The following is a 5,263-nucleotide window of genomic DNA, read 5'->3' as shown; positions in this document are numbered from 1 at the left end:
ATGGAGATTTGGATGGGGGGAGGAGCTAGCTTCTCCCCACCTCCTTCTCTCTCCTGAGATTATACTCATTCAGCAGCAGAGATGGGCATACTGTGCCAAGTGTCCCTCAGCCAATAGCAGATGCTTTGGCTGCCATCCACCAGTTCATAACATCCCCTCCTGCAAGGCCACCTTGGAGACTTTTGACCAAATGGGCTTTTCATGGAAAGAAAAAAAAAAAAAAAAGCACAAAAAACAGAGAGAACTTTGCTGATCATTGACCCAGGCCAGGTCCTGATCACCTGTCACTCGTGTCCCTTTGTTTCATCTGGAGATGGATTGCTGCTGTGCAGCCAACAGGAAGAGCTCACCCCTGCACACAGAACACAGAAGGCAGTGCTGTCATTCGGGGCAGAGGTTCAGTAGCTCTGGATCAGTTTATGGCAATGAGGATATCTGTAGGCTGTTTGGTGTGAAAGCACAGAGCACAGAGCAATTCCTTGTGCACAAAGGAGCACAAGGTATCGACACTACCACCAGCCACTAACCACTGATTTGATAGTGACTGCCTTTTCCCTCCCGGCACACAATGAGGAAAATGGAAACATCCACTGACCAACAGAGGTCTCCACCAGCTCTCTGCAACATCCATTAGAGATGGCACCATCTGCAAAGATGATGTCTCAGGAATGAATTCCAGTTCCTCATTGTTCATGTCTGGGTCTGAAACGTCGAGAGTGCAGGGATACCATCTTTTAACACCTGAGGGTCAGCCTAGAACTCACAAATTAAACACGGGGTCCATTTTCTAGCACTGACAACCTGTATAGAAAGGTAGGCAATTGTGCTGCTTAACCATCCTGGCTGTCAGAAGAGCATTGTCACAATGTAAATTGCCAGTCATGAGTAGTGCGTGGATTGTGTAAACTCATGAACTACATCTGCAACTCATGTGAGACAGCATTAGTTAGTTCAGGCAGAAATGTAACAGGGACTGTCCCAACAATACAGACAGCTCAGGTTCTGCTCATGGAAATATTTCTCAGCACTGTCTACTAGTGCTGATGCAGCCTAAGCTTTACATGTCTGGGTCCTAATGTGGCATTACTCAAGCAGGCAGTTGGGGACTCCATGTCTGGCAAAACCAGGCTCCAGGATGCCTAGAAATTTCCAGCTAACCTGGGATTGCTGCTCCCCGGGTTCTCTATACTCTTTTTCCAGCTGGGGTTTGGAAGACTGATCTCCATTTCACCTTTATCACCAGGCCACTCTAGAGCAAGCGTGGGTCATGTGGGCTATCCACTATGCACAGGAGCCCTTGGTGCTAGTACTGCCTTTTCCTCAAGTGAGTATTTCACTGCTCATCTGGCCTCTGGCCAATTAGCTTAATCAGTTTTCACAACTCATTTCAGAGATCACTTTGAGTCAGCCTAAATCAGTGCTGGGCTCCCAGGCAAGGAAGACTGGCCACTTTTTATTTTGATAGACAAATTCTCCCCGTTCTTGTGAAGGAAGGTCATGTTACTGAAAATGGCAGACAAATTTTTAAATTGCTCCTTTGCCTAAAATCTGAGATTTTCCCAGTGAAAGCACCAGCCAGGTGCAATAAAATAAAAACAACAAAAAAAAAAAAAAAAAAAACAACAACAACAATAAACCGTAGCCAGAGAGGGCCAGCTGCTGGCAGAGTTCTGACAGGACCTGTGCCCACCAAGGCCCCACGTGCTGGGGAGAGCTCGCTGATCCTGTCCCACTGTGCTCCTCCTACAGTGTTTGCCCAGGTGCATTCTCTGTTTCTTGTTTGACTTAGGCAAACCTGGCTCTTGGTCACAGCAACACGCATATGAAGGATATGTATTGAAGGCACTGACTGACAGCTGCAGAGGTGTCATAGACCTGAAGAAGTCTCTGAAATACCGAGAGCACAGCAAAGCTGTGCGCAGCTTCTGCAGTTTGCTTCTGTACATGGACTCAGAGAATGCCTTTGTGACAGAAGTGCTCAGTCAAGGGATCCATGGGAGGTGAAGGATCTATATCCCTCATGAAAATACACTGTTCAGTTGGAGCAAAGGACACGCATAGTGGTAACACAAAACCAAACAGAAACCTGTTTCTCAATAGATGGTTTGCATCAAAAATGGAAAGGAAGGAGTAGAGACTTAGTAAAGGTCACATCCATGATCAGAGAAGACAGCTTCCATGGTTCAGAATCAGGATCAAGGTGATAGCACCTTGGCACTCACTCCAATGTTTTAATCTAATTGAAGAAATTTTAAAGGCACTAATATTGTCATTTTCTATCAGAAGAGCACTGGGAAAGCTGACAGGAGACTGAGCAGAGAAGAACTCATCATTGCCCCTCCCTGGAAGTATTCAAAGTCAGGTTGGATGGGGCTTTGAGCAACCTCATCTAATGAAAGATGCTCCTGCCCATGGCAGGGGTAGAGCTGGACTAGATGTTCTTTAAAGGCCCCTTCCAACTCAGCCATTCTGTGATTTCATCATTTTCTTTAAAGAACCACATCTGTTACAGAGCCTGTGCTGCAGAATCAGCCATCAAAGCCACTGAATCACTCTTCATTTTCCTGCAAACACTCATTACCATCTTCAAACGGGCCTGGGGTCTCCTCCATTGTTGCCTTCTTTCCTTTGCAACCACAAACTTCATGCTCCTGATCACTGACATTCCCAGCTCACCTCTTATACACCCATAACATCTACACATACTGTGTAACATCTTTTTTGAGGACAATGGGATTTGATAGTATACTGAAGTATACTGTAGCATACTTTTGCGTTAAGAATTTTTCACAGACCATTCAAGGTTTATAAAATCTGTGAGGCCATAGTATTTCTGCTACCTGACTAGCATACATAACATAATGGAGTCCTCAAAAGAATCCCTCTGTAATACCAAGGTGGAGAACTGTGCCTACTTTCTGCTACTTTGACAGCAAAATTTGTCCACTGCACCAAAGTCAAAGGACTTGGGAGCACACCTGGACAAACAGCAGAAGGAGCAGGAACTGACTGGGTCAGAAAGCTTGAAGGAGACATAGAGTAAATTGTTCTGTGCCTCTCACAATGATTGGCCTCTACACTGAGACCATCTGCAATTTGAAGGAAAATCCAGAAGCCTGTATCAGGATTAATCCCGTCTTCTGAAATCTTTGCCTGGGAATGTAGTGCAAGTTTTTATATTATAAGCTTTGAATTTGTTAACTGGAACTGAGCTTTGGAGAATTATGGAACTATGGACTTTGGAAATCTTCACAAGAAGGTTATCAGAGGGCAAGCCATGTCTCTCTCTTTCGAAAACACAGGTGTAAACCGTGAAGCCTGCAGCTTTTGCATACTTTACATCAAAGGGCACAAAAAAACTAGCACAGCTTATTTCTAGCTAACATTCCAAAAATCTATGCAACCCATTGAAAGCATCTATTTATCTTCTGAACCTTCTTGACACAAAACCGAAGCTCTGGTTCTTGCTTGATCTCTCCCACTTACCCCACTGAACTGAGAAAATCTCATCAGCTTTCCAGGCGTAATGACTGCCCTGGTTCTTGTCTTTGCAGGCAGCTGCTTAGACACTACTAGTTCTGGATCACTTTTCTTCATCTTCTAAGAGAGTCAGAAGAAGAAAAGAGAGGGAGAGATGAGAGGTATACCAGTGTCTTATAGAGTTCATCATAAGCTTTATGCTTATATCAGGCCAGTGACAGTTATGAGGAGGACCAGCAGCATTTTTGCATGTTTCTGGCACGGCCACTCCTTTACCACCAAGGTGCTCTAGCCAGACTATTGAAAGAGTGAGAACAATCCACTAACAGACTTGGGGCCACATAAGGAGAGACACAAGGTTGAAGAAGACTTGTTCTTTACTGTACTGAGAAGGGAAGGGCAGATGTTCACCAGATACTGCCTTTCCCAAGTACCTCTCGAAATATAGTGGGGGATCCGTTGCTATGTTTGAACTGAAGCTCCCTCTGGTAGCCTGGGTGGGAGAGAAATAAGAGTGAAGATCTTCCAGAAGCAACAACTACTTTCCATCTGACATAATGGTATTGTATTCATGAAAAAGAAACCACTTGTTAAGAGAACTGGAACACTCAGTACTGACAGTAAGGAAACGGTGCAACAGATCTGATGAACCTGTCTGCAAGAACTCCATAGCTTTAATCTTCAGCTTTTCTGTCAACTGCCTTGTCTTCTCCAGGTACCGTAGCACACAAATTATGGGGAGAAATTGTGCTATGTTCTCCCCACAGCCATCGGCATCTGGCTGGGATACAGAACCAGGTGGTCCAGGTTCTTCAGAGTCATCCCCATGATGTTACCTGGGCATCTAAGATAAAAGACAAAAAGGAAAGGGCAAAGCTCAGATATTCAGGCATACGGGGGCAAATGGAGCTTCCTTTTGCAACACCACTACTTACCCCATAACTCCCTGTTTACCAAAAAATAAAAAAAAAAAAAAAAATGGTGAAGCAACACATTTAAAAAGGAGGACTAGAGTGGATACCTCTCACAAAAACACCTGAAAAATGTGCAGGTCACTATCTTCAACCAATAGTTAACCTAGTCCTGAAACACCACCAAAGTGTTCATTTAACCCTAACCTGCAAGGTGTTCCAGACTGAACAAACCTATTTGTTTGGAAAGTAAACAAAATTCATTTTTCAAATAATAAACAAAAATCACAAGGACACAATAGATACACCTGTTCCTCTTACCTGCCACCCTTTCTGTACCCACTCTTCCCTACAGATACCTGAAAAATAAACAAAATTCCAGTGAATCCAAATGCACTTCTGCAAAGTCCTCAGCCCCTTCACTGACATCCAATTCTTCCACATACCCATGCAGGTTCCAAGTCACATGCCATTTGCTAACACACCCTTTTCCCAGCTCCTGACCACATCAGGTACCTGACAAATTCCTTACCCAGCCCCAACACTTGGGACCTTGTTGAATTTTACACCATGTTCTCATGGAACAGCATGACACCATGTTCCAGGTGAAATTTCCCACCAATGGACAGCAAAGAAAATAATGACTCAACACACGAGAGACACATACCACCCAGCCAGAAACACAAAAAAAACCACCTCTGACAGTGATGGCTCTCTTGAGGTCCAACACAGAAGGGAGATGAACTAAACATTTCAGCAATCAAGTAAAGAAAGAAGAAAGATCAGTTTGAACCGGTCACATACTGATCAGTGACCTTCAAGTACATACTCATCTTGGCACATTTATATAAATTATGTTCCCATTATGGAAA

Source organism: Anas acuta, chromosome 1 (assembly GCF_963932015.1).
Source record: "Anas acuta chromosome 1, bAnaAcu1.1, whole genome shotgun sequence".
NCBI classification, from domain to species: domain Eukaryota; kingdom Metazoa; phylum Chordata; class Aves; order Anseriformes; family Anatidae; genus Anas; species Anas acuta.
The sequence above is the reverse complement of the archived record's forward strand: the minus strand, read 5'-3'. Positions refer to the sequence as shown.